The 12,715-nt window shown below is 40.1% G+C and overlaps 1 pseudogene; it reads left to right on the forward strand.

Moving 5' to 3' along the window:
* Nucleotides 1–10,172: 10,172 nt before the first annotated feature.
* LOC126787099 (G-type lectin S-receptor-like serine/threonine-protein kinase At4g27290) lies at nucleotides 10,173–11,917 on the forward strand (annotated as a pseudogene).
* Nucleotides 11,918–12,715: the final 798 nt, after the last annotated feature.

Below are 12,715 nucleotides of genomic sequence, written 5' to 3' on the forward strand. Positions count from 1 at the left end.
TATCCTGAGGCATATTTTCGGAAAGATGGCGTGAAATATTATCGTTCTGGCCCATGGAATGGCTTAAGATTCAGTGGTTCTATAGAATTAAGGCCTAATCCAATTTACAGTTTCGACTTTGTGTATAATGATGATGAAGTGTACTACATGTACAAACTTCAAAACAAGTCTGTAATATCAATAACGGTCTTAAATGGAACCAAGAGTACAGGCGAACACGTTACATGGATTGAAGCAGAGAAAGCTTGGAGGGCGTATGCATCGGTACCTAGAGATTTCTGTGATCAATATGGCCTCTGTGGACTGAATGAAAATTGTATTATCAGTAACAATCCAGTATGTCAATGTCTAGAAGTAACGCAGTGAAAGCTATAAGTAAAAAGATAAGATCGGTAGACAAGCGTCAAGCCGAAATATAAAGGTTATAAGAGATAAATCTCTTAATAACCTGAATTATATTGATTGATTGAATTAATAATACAACATAGATGATGTCTTTATATATGCTCTAAAATATGGCTAATCATATTAAGACTAGAACCAGGAAATAACAAACGTATTATAACTAGAAATCTTATGAATCTAAGGAAAAGTAAACCTAGGCATGATAGGAAACGTATGTTTGTTTACCACCTTGTTTCGCCATACGTTTCTCAAGCTGTTCCTCGAACTCCTCGGCTAGCCGTTCTACATCAGTCTCCCCCACTTGAGAAGAACTCGTCCTTGAGTTAATATCTAGATAAGAAGCATGAGCATCTGCTCGGAATTCGTGGAGGTCACTTACATTGAAGGTCTTCGAAATTCCCATAGTCTCAAGCGAGTGAATGATATAAGCATCTTTTGCAGAATCTTGTAAGGACCATACTTGCGAGTTTTAAGCTTGTTGTATGTACCAACGGGAAATCGTTCTTTACGCAAGTAGATCATCATGTAATCTCCTCTGAACACTTTCTCTCTCCAATGAGAATCTGCCTAGGCTTTGTATTTAGCATTGCTTGATTCAAGCTTCTTCCTAACCTCATCTTGAACCACATGCATTTCCTTAGCCAAAGACTCGGTTGCCACACTAAATCCTTTATCTTTAGAAATTCTTGCCAAGTCAACAACATGCTTTGGTGGAGAGACGTACACCACAGAGAATGGAGTCATTCCAATTAATCTATGTAGAGAATTGTTGTAGGCAAACTCGACTTGTGACAACACAAAGTCCCATTGTTTCGGTTTTTCTCCACAAGTACTTCGTAACATATTTCCCAATGTTCAGTTTGGGACCTCGGTTTGACCATCAATTTTTGGGTGAGCAGTGTTACTATGATTATGAGAAGTTCCAAACATCCTCCACAAGGTAATCCAAAAATGACTCAGAAACTTTGTGTCTCGATCAGAGATGATACTACGAGGTACTCCATGCAAACAAACAACTTCTCAGAAAAATAACTTGGCAATATGGGAAGCATCAGAAGTCTTCCGACAAGGAATGAAGTGTGCCATTTTTGAAAACCTATCGACTACCAGGAAGATGGAGTCGACTCTACATTGTGTTTGAGGTCATTTAAGAATGAAATCCATACTAAGGTCTTCCCAGATACCATCAGGGACCGATAATGGCATATATAAACCTGTGTTCTGTGATTGTCCCTTTGAAGCTTGACATATATATAACACTTCCTAATTATGTTGCCGACATCCTTCTTCACTTAAGGCCAATAGTATCTTTCTTATAGACATGTAATTGTTTTGTCTCTACCAAGATGTTCACTTAATCCACCACCATGCAAGTCACATACCAACATCTCCCTCAAGGAAGAACTAAGTATACATAATTGATTTCCTTAGAATCAATAACCATCCTTAATGAAGTCTCTACACGGTTCTTGTCTCATGGACTTACTCCATATCTCTTTGAAGTCATCGTCCTCTTTATATAATTCCTTCAAATATTCAAACCCTATGACTTCTTGTGACAGAGTTACCAATAATTGGCTCCTACGGCTCAATGCATCAGCCGATTTAGGGTCCCGAACTTGTACGTGCTTGATGATGAAAGGAAATTTTTGTAGAAAATTAGCCCAACGTACATGCATCTTGCTCACACTCTTTTGGCTATTAATGTACTTCAAGGCTTGATGGTCGGTGTAAACAACAAATTTACGTTACACCAAATAATGCTCCCATTGTTTTAATGCTCGAACTACGGCATACAACTCTTGATCATAAGTACTCCGCTTTTCTTGATCATCGTTGACGGTCTTTGGAGTAGGCCAATCCTTAATTTCCTCCACCTTGTCTTCATCCACATGTATTCCTTCCGATCTCACTACATACCCCAAGAATAACAATTTGTTGGTGAAAAAAAAAACACTTCTTCAATTTAATGAATAATTGATTTTCTTGAAGGACTTTGAGGACTTCTCTAATATGCTCAAGGTGCTCTTCTTCTGATTTACTATAAATGAGAATGTCGTTAAAGTAAACAACCACACATTTGCCCATTAGTCGTTGTAATGCCTCAGTCATGAGATGCATAAAAGTGCTAAAGGCATTGGAAAGTCCATACGGCATCACTAACCACTCATAAAGACCATATTTGCTCTTAAATGTTGTCTTCCATTCATCTCCAAGCCGAATTTGAATCTGGTGGTACCCGCTCCGCAAGTCAATTTTAGAGAAAAATTTAGAACCCCCAAGAACATCGAGCATGTCTTCTAAGCGCGGTATTAGAAACATGTACCAGACAGTGATCTCGGCTATCAACACACATACGACAGCTTCCATCTTTCTTTGGAACCAATAATACAACCACTACACAAGGACTTATGCTTTCGCGTATGAACCCTTTTCGTAAAATTTCTTCAATTTTCTCTCTCAGAATTTCATTCTCTTTCGGACTCATGTGGTAGTGAGGAAGATTAGGCAAGCTAGCTCCAGGAATTAAATCAATTCGATGCTGAATATTTCTTATTGGTGGTAGCTCATCTATAAGTCATCTGAGACTAGCTTAGAGTATTTATTAAGTATATGCTGCACCCTTTCTTGAATGTGTTTCTCCTGCCCTTGTTCGGTGGAGTAAACCCCTTTCATCACAATAGGACAACAAACATGTGTATCCTTGATTCATCCTCTAGCTCTAGTTCTGAACTTGATATTGTGAGAAAGCTTGTTGTCTTCTTCTTTGCTTCGTATTTAACCTCACGTGGGTTTCTAGGCTTTAAGACAATATTGTTGTTTTTCCACAAAAACTCGTAGGTGTTTTGATACCCATCATAAGCAACTCTTAAATAGTATTGCCACGGCCTCCCAAGCAAAATATGAGATACATCCATGTCTACGACATCACACTCGATGTCACAACCCAAAATTTCGAGTATGAAACTCAAATATTGAAGTCATAAAAACTCTAAAACAATCTTAATAAATCGAAATCATTTTAATGTCACAGCGGATCATTACTGAGTTCATCGTATAACTCAGTCAAATTGATTATTACAAACCAAATTTATAACTCAACATTATATCAAATGGAAATGTACAAATCCTCTCAAATCCTCACTACAAGATAGAATAAAACAACTTCAAGTCTTCAGAGTTGTCCGTCGATTTCCGCTAATCCACACCTGCGGAATTATCCCCTACATCAATTGAATAGGTGCACCGGGATTGTAAACACAAACCCGGTAAGCTTTGCAGCTTGTATGAGTAAAACAACAATATAACTCGCATAAAAATATATACGAAAATCCACAAAGCATCAATCATAAATGCACTCATGAGTCATTTGACGACCCATCTAGTTGTCCAATATTGACTGAAAATATATATGCTCATGAGAAATCAGGCAACCCCTCTATTTACCCAAATGCATTTATAATACGGGTACTCATGAGCGCTGGTACACCTCTGTTACCCCTCATCTTAGTACGCCGCCCGACATTGGGCAACCTCTCGCCACCCAATATCTAAAAATATGGGTACTCATGAGCGCTGACACACCTCTGTTACCCCTCATGTTAGTACCCCGGCAGACATATTAGAGCTCCAACTGAATCGTAATTGTCGCCCGGCCAAAGCTAGGTTCCGACATGCCAACACGTCCGAAGACAGGACCACATACCACAAAAACGTTTTAACATCACTCACGTTAAAACCACGTACAAACAATCATCACATAATATTGTACAAATCAAATCGACATGCTCAAATAAATAAACATCAACACTAAAATGAACTCATTCGCAAACGGAAATTATGACAGTATATAATATAGCAAACCATATATATGTACCTATTTTACCAATTATACACATACACAATCCACTATATCATATACATTTCAAAGTTCATTCTTTTTAATTAAGTGTAATCATGAATCTCCGCAAGGGTAGATTCGTCACTGTGAGATTTTACTCACCTTATAATCCTGATCGTAATTCTCACGATTCTGAAAGTGAATCATTTACTTAATGTATCGATCACCTAGAATAGATAAGAAGTAAATTTAGAATCGTTACGTAAAACCTTAAATGCCGAAAAACAGTAATAATATTTTACTGTTCAGCAATTTCTGGTTTTTACGAAATTATTGTTCATGTAGTTACTATTCACGTATAACTATACAAATACATATTAATTACGTATTCATGTACGAGTACATACTATTTACGTATTTATGTACGAGTACATAATACTTACGTATTTATGTACATCCATGTACTATTCAATCGTATATACTGACTCAGTAAATAATAATTACCAATTTATCTTTCATAAATTAATTTTACAATTAATGTACGTAATTTATATTTGCATTTACCGTACGTAAAATAAATTCACATTTACTGTACGTAAATTACTTTTTACATTCACCGTATGTAAAACTAAATTTTACAACATTTATTGTTTGAAATCACTGTTCACACGTCGCCGTATGTGGCGGCACATGGGGTTTACGCGCCACCTCCGGTGATCGCGCGTGGCGCTCACGCGCCGCCACAATGGCAGCGCGTGGGGCCCACGCGCCTCTCCTAAAATCGGCGCGTAGCTTCCCACTGCCGCCCCCAAACCTCTCTATTTCCTCTCCTCTTCCCCTCCACGGCCCAAGGCCGCCCAATGCACTCCTCAGCTCCCCTCTCGCGCCGCCCTAGGCGGCAGTACCCCCTCCTCTCCTCCTCCTCCGATCTCCTCCAATTCTTCCACAAATCCATCCAAAACACAAGCAATCACACAATACAATCATCCAAATGAAATTCCATACCTACACGAAGTCCTAGGACGGTCGGAAGTCACCGGAGGAGCTCGAAGTGTCGACGGGGTAAATCTCGCGAGGGGTGAGGCCGGCGGTGCGATTCAGCTTCCTTTCACTTGCAGGTGGCTTCGGCGACGAGGATCGGTGGTGGTGAGGCGGTCTCCGTGCTATGGGCTCTCCGGCAACGAAGCTAGGATGGTGGAGGGAGTCGCGCGGGCCTCTGGTTGTCGCGCGAGGCTTATGGTGGTGAGGAACGAACGCGTCGAGCTCGGGGTCGATTGCGGAGGGCCGTGCGACGCTTCTGGGCTAGGCGGTGAGGGCCACGGTGGGCTGGTCGGCGAGATCGCCGGCGAAGTTTTCTGAAAGAGGGAGGGATCAGGGATGGAGATAGAGAAAAGAGGGAAGGAGGGAGGCGGGGTGAGGGTTTCCGAAAATGGAAACCCTAGCTCCATTAAATCCCCTTTTATATCCATTTCCAAAATCGGAAACTGACTTCTGTCGTTAATAAGTTTCACGTCCAACGTCTGATTTGAACGCGTGACGTGTCCACGAACTCGTATCGACGAGATCTATAACTTTCGTGAAGGAAGTTTTCACAAAAGAGCGAAGGAGTAAAAGTCGATTCTCGCGTCGCGGAAACATAACTTTTTTCTAATTAAAAGTTCCGATAACATTTTCGTTTTCGATTTTACAACGTCGCAAAGCGAAACAAACGCGTTTTAATCACTTTTACAAACTTATCGAATTCTAAAAATTGAATAATTGGTTTCTGAAAAATCGGGTTATTACACTCGATTTCTTCTTTATATGGCCCCAAAATTATAGGAACTTTGCAAGTTTTTGTCACAGGTTCTGTAAGTCCCTTCTTAATCCAACTAATGGAATATGGAGCTGAATGTTTTGTTGTTGGAAGCTTGAAATGGTCTACCATTCCCTAGCAAACGAAATTATCGCAACTCCCATTGTCAATTACGGACTACATGCCATGCCTCTACTTTTACACTCGGTGCGAAATATACTATACCTTTGAGTGTCAAGTCCTTGCTTTGCTAGTAAAAGTCTCTGCCAAATGTAGACCTCTTATAGATCATTGAAATCATCGCCATCAATTTCAATAGTTGCAATGTCATTTTGCTCTTCCTCATCTTCTTGCTCCTCTACCAAATTCACTATCCTTCGCTGAGTATTTGTTTGAAGTGTGACCTAGAATCCCACATCGATTGCACTTTTCACCTCTTGGTATGGCATAATCTCCTAAACCACTTGGCTGCCCTTGTTTTTGATATTACATAGGAGCTTTTCCTCGATCTCTGGCATTTGTTTCTGGTCTGATGGCCTACTCCTTTGCAGGTTCTTTAAATTGTATCCCTTTCGAAGTGGATGGCTCAATCCAATTTCTGCGAAAACCCACAATACTCTGTTGATTAACCTTAGGTTTTGCTAGTAAGGTTTCTACCTTCAGTTCTAAGTTCATGGCTTCTGCTAGAGTTCATATTGTTTGCAACCCTATCTTGTCTCGGATTTCTGGCATCAAACCAAGTAGATACCTCACAACTTTTTGACTCTCCCTCTCTTTCAATTTGTTTCGCTCGCTAAGCCACATAAAATTGTGATTATAGTAAAAAAAACAAAACAGTTTTGCTGAGCACATGCATAGTACTTCTCGAATAAGGTCTGCTCATAATCATGAGGTAGGAAACATCCTCTAAGGTATTATAAGAGATAAATCTATGAATAACTTGAATTATATTGATTGATTGAATTAATAATATAACATATATGATGCCTTTATATAGGCTCTAAAATATGGCTAATCCTATTAAGACTAGATGTCAGGACCTGAATCTTTTAGTTTCGTAAATTAGTATTATCGTCCGGATTTTTCGGCACGTTCGTAATCGAGATTCGATTTTAATATTTTGGATTTCGGATTATATCGTAAAAGCGTTTTATCGGAGAAACACAAATTTCGGAAAGTTACTGTTCACGGGGGAGTTTTTATATATTTAGGGAAAGTTGCCATTTTGGGAAAGAAGGAGAAAAATAAAAAGAGGGAGCCGCGATTTTTTTCCCCCGAGTTGACCTCCCCCGACCTCGTCGCTGTGCAATGACGGTTCTCCGCCGTCCGACCCCTCCAGGACGCCGCACGGGTACCAATCGGAAGCTTGAAGAAAACCCTTCAGTTCTGGGTTAGTGACCGGCCTTGTCTCGCCGCCGAGAGGGAGCGGTGCCGCCTAGAAGGTCCGCCTGCCGATTCGCGTCTTCTTGCCGGAACTCCCTCCTCCGGCCACCATAGGTCGGGAGGCTTGGTGCGTTTTGAAGGTCTTGTTCCATGCTTCAATCTCACCGAAGGAATTGAACCAATTCGAAGGGTAAGTGATTGAATCGACGAATTTGATTTTAGGGTTCTTGATTTGGGGGTTTTTTATTTCTGTTTAATTGGACGATTTAGAGTTGAAATTGGTTGTTTATGTGAACTAGGAAGTTGTTAGGAATGTTAATTGGATTGTGGTGGTGAATTTTGGTAGCCCTTGGTGGTGGTCGGATTTTGGCCGGCCGGCCGCCACTTCCTGCGGCACTAGGGGCGACTGCCGCCGTGCCGGAGAGTTTCTGATGGCGTTTTTAAGCCTTGTGAGGGTTGAGGATGTTGTAGGAATATTTGTGGAATTTTTGGAGGAGTTGTGGAATAGTTTGGGCGTTTATATTCCGTATTTTATCCGTATTTAGGTTGTGGTTCGACTCGTGAATTGGGGAACTCGCAGTATTAGGATGTTAGAATATTTTGGAGAATGTACGGAGGTTGTTAGTGGAGTTGAGGAATTTTTGGTGAAAGCGTTAACGGTTTTGGGCGAGTGAGGGTTATTGGTTTCGTTTATTAAATATTACCGGGTTGCGGTAATTAATTCTTTTTGTCTCTGCAACAGGAGGTGAGGAGACTCGAGGCGAGGAAACCTCAAATCGACCCTCGGCTTAGCCCGGTTACTGTGAGTGGACTTTTATTTTGAATTAAATGCATGCATGAGTATTATTTACGTAATTTGGCGTTATACGATTTAATTACTTTGAAATGATATTTATTTGCCTTGGATATATATATATATAGGGATATATATTTATATACATATATATTTATAACGCCTTATTCGATTTAATTGAAAATTGTGGATTTTATTCAGGAACGGGGTTTCTCGAAATTTGTGATATTTGTATTTTGAGATTTATACGTACGGTGGGGACCGTACCTGTTCTAGCTATTCTTAATCCGGTATCCTCTCCTTTAATTATTTAAAGGAGGTATGATCAACGGATAAGAATGATTTTATTTTATTTTATTCCGGTATCCTCTCCTTTAATTATTTAAAGGGGGCACGATCAACGGAATCATATCCATTCTTAATCCGATATCCTCTCCTTGAGGCTTATAAAGGAGGTATGATCAACGGATAAGAATACTGTGTTTTTTCGGTGTTTACACTCATTTGTTATCCTGTGACTAGCGGGGCTAGTGCACTTATTTATTTTCTGAGGCCATACCGGGAGATGATTATGCTAGCATATGAGTTGATGATTCCGCCTGAGAGGCGATGCCGCCCGGGGGGCGAGGGTTTTAGCCGGCACTGACATGACAACTCAATACCCTCTCCGTGAACGTGACGTGACGGTATTGAGCACTTGAGATTTGACACATATATATATATATATATATATATATATATATATATATATATATATATTCTGGCCCGAGGGGCATTTGGTATGGCATTCCTGATTCCATATTGACTAGCGAGGCTAGTCAATCCATTTATTGATATTTATGATTCTTTTTGACTAGCGGGGCTAGTCCACTTTTTGCGATTCAGTTTCAGTAAGATTATTTGACTAGCGGGGCTAGTCGGCTTTCTATTAATAATCTCAAGGAGATTATGTGACTAGCGGGGTCTAGTCCGAGTTTTATGAGTATATCTACATTTATATTTTTGAAAGCTTTGATTAAAGCGTGCATACATTGAATTCGGTTTTATAAAAAAGAAAATGGGGAAGTATAAATATTATTATTTATTTATTGATGTTGATTTTTGTCCACTCACTCTAACGTATTTGTTTTAATGCTTTCCCCTGGGCCCTTCGTTTTAAATGCCCAGTTCACAGGCTTACAGACGTTCTATAGCCACCGTGAGGCAGCGTTTCCTTCCGCCGACCACCAGACTGTAGGTTACCTGTTTAGCCTACAAGTCGTCTGTTTTCTTTTATGATGTTTAGTTGCTCTGATACTCTGCATTTGTTTGGATGATCTCTTGATGTTTAAGAGGTTGGATTTCAGTTGTATAACTAAGTTGAATTATATGTTGTGGAAGTTGATTTTTGTTGGTTATTGTTAGAAGTGCAGTTTTCTTGCAGGTTGGGTTGGCTACTTTCAAGGGAGGTTATGCCGAAATTTTTCTGGATAGACCCCTTGTCAGTAGTCCCTGCACGACTTATCCTAGATATTAGGTTATTATTTGGGGTGGGTCGTGTCACTAGAAGTAGGAAATAACAAACCTATTAGAACTAGAAATCTTATGAATGTAAGGAAACGTAAACCTAGGCATGATAGGAAACTTATGTTTGTTTACGACCTTGTTTCGCCATACGTTTCTCAAGCTGCTCCTCGAACTCTTCGGCTAGCCATTCTACATCAGAAGGATTCGAGCCGAAGTCACCCGAGAAATGGAATTTGACAGACTGGTCACTTGGATATGTGCGACGCAAACCACTAAGCTGCCAGGAAGGTGACAGAGATGGGTTTGTCAAGTTCAATGTCGCTAGTTGGGGATTTAACGTCGAAGTAAGGAGTTGGCCCTTACACACAGGTTGGGGTCTAGAGTCGATCTCCTGATGAGCGCAAGGCAAGACGAAACCAGTGCATTGCCCCGTTGGATAAGGTGGCTCCATGGGGATGGAACGCTGCATGGACCAAGTATGGCAGCCGAATGACTAGGTCCGTGACATCCAGCTCTTCAACAAAACCACACTAGCTAGTGCAACAGATAACTTTTCAGATGATATGAAGCTTGGAGAAGGTGGCTTTGGACCTGTTTACAGGGTAAACTTTCAACCTGATTCAAAATAATGGCCAGAAGCCCAGAACTGACTGGCAATGACTTCACTGAATTTTACAATGTTTGAAATGATATATATTTCAGGGGACACTAGCAGATGGACAAGATATTGCTGTGAAAAGACTTTCTTACAATTCAGGCCAAGGACTCAACAAGTTCATGAATGAAATTGTAATGATTGCGAAACTTCAGCACCGAAATCTTGTAAAGATTCTTGGTTATTGCGTACACGAAGAAGAGAAAATGCTGATGTACGAAAACATGCCCAACAGAAGCCTGGACTACATTATTTTTGGTATGGATTATCATGAAGGTTCAGTAGAATTAGTTTTGTTCATACTTCACAGTAGATAAACAGTTTCATATAGAGAACATTCTAATATATATATATATATATATATATATATATATATATATATATAACATACTAAATCGAATGATGCAATTACCCGATCAAATAAGGGAAAAACTACTGTTAGACTGGCCTAAACATTTCTACATCATTTGTGGCATTGCTCGGGGTTTCCTCTATCTTCACCAAGATTCCAGGCTAAGGATTATACATAGAGATCTAAAAGCAAGTAATGTTCTCCTTGATGATGAAATGAATCCAAAAATTTATGACTTTGGCTTGGCTAGAATATTAACCGGAGGAGATCAGACCCAAGGAAATTTTAAAAAGAGTGGTCGGGACATAGTACGTCTTCCTCCGAATATTTTTCATAATAGACATTTTAACTATGTATAATTCTCATCTGTGATTTAGCTTTTAATACTAATTTGTGGTGTATCTACTTATTTAACAGTGGCTACATGGCACCTGAATATGCTGCTGACGGGCTATATTCTTTGAAAACTGTTATGAAAACTTAATCCTTGTTTTCCAGTATTGATTAGGAGTGTGTCTAGTTGTGCTTAAGCATTATTAAGATTGTTAAGTGTGCTTAGGAGAGAGCATATGGTGACACGTAGCCGTAGTGGTTAGATCTGAAATGAGAGCTTATATTCTCTCATCAACGTTTGTATTAGCTATTCTTGAATATCAAAAAAGTTATTTTCATCTCTGCACTTCATTTATCCTTTTATCTCTGTTTCTTTTGATTTATGTTCATATTAAAAACCGATGTCTTTAGCTTCGGTATATTGGTGCTGGAGATTATAAGTGGAAGGAGAAACAAGGGGTTTATCATCCAGACCACAGCCATAATCTCATTGGTAATGTAAGTATCAAGTAGAAAGTTCATATTCTTACTTGTAGTTGTACAGACTGATGAATGGGGTTTGACGTGTTTAATAGGCATGGAGATTGTGCAACGAAGGAAGGCCTTTAGAATTGACTGATTCATGATTAGAGAGCTCATGTAATCTATCCGAAGTGTTGCATTGCATCCAAGTTTGTCTTTTGTGCGTGCAACATCATCCTGAGGATCGGCCAAGCATGGCGTCTGTGGTTATAATGTTGGGAAGTGATATTGCATTATCTCAACCTAAACAACCTGGCTTCCTTGTGGAAAAGGAACATCATCAAGCAGTCCATGATAATGTTGATAATGAATCCTGTTTGGGCCTAAAATAATACTCCGGTATTATCTAGACTACTTAGACTCGTGGACCAGATATTTGGGGAAAGTATATCACAAAGCAAGATTATCTGCCATATTAGAATAGATTTAGGGGACTATCGCCGTATAGAATTTCGGTTGATTGAGGAAGGTAAATCTAAATCAACTAGGCGATTCTCAAGACTTATTCGCAAGAAAGAACAAGTTGTGTTCTCTATATAAAGGGGTTGAAGGCATAGAATAACGCACGCAACGTCAAACAAACTATCGCGCAACCTCATAGTTAAAATCTCCCAACGGAGTAAAAGTCCGATTAACTTCGGCAACCAAGTCTCCCATCGGAGTGGAGCTACCCAGATGTACGCCTCGCGCTGCAGGTAGCAACAAGTCCGATTAACTTCGGCAATTCGAGTCAAGTCCATCGAGTCGCTAGCCTAGCTTCTAGCAAACCCAAAGCCTGCACTAGTCAGTAAATTTCATTCGTGAGAGAGTCCTGCTATTCACGACACAGTATATCCTCTGCTTTTCCCAATGCGGTCAAAAGTAAGATCGGCCATCTACTTGAGGTAGAGTGAAAGGTACCTAGCAACTCCGGTTGTGTATAGGTCATTCGAACTTCAGCGGTTTATCAGCAATTGCGGAGCAATCGTCTGAGAGGAAGACAGTACGTGGAGCACGATCATTGTCAAACAAAACAACAGTTGTACCTAACTCAAAGGTACTGGCACGCCAACAACAATAGAGAACGGAAGGGCTGAACCGTCCAGGGTTCGGCGCTGAGGCATGCTGATTGTTCTCTGAGGAGGATCCGT

Source organism: Argentina anserina, chromosome 3 (genome assembly GCF_933775445.1).
Source record: "Argentina anserina chromosome 3, drPotAnse1.1, whole genome shotgun sequence".
Lineage (NCBI taxonomy): Eukaryota > Viridiplantae > Streptophyta > Magnoliopsida > Rosales > Rosaceae > Argentina > Argentina anserina.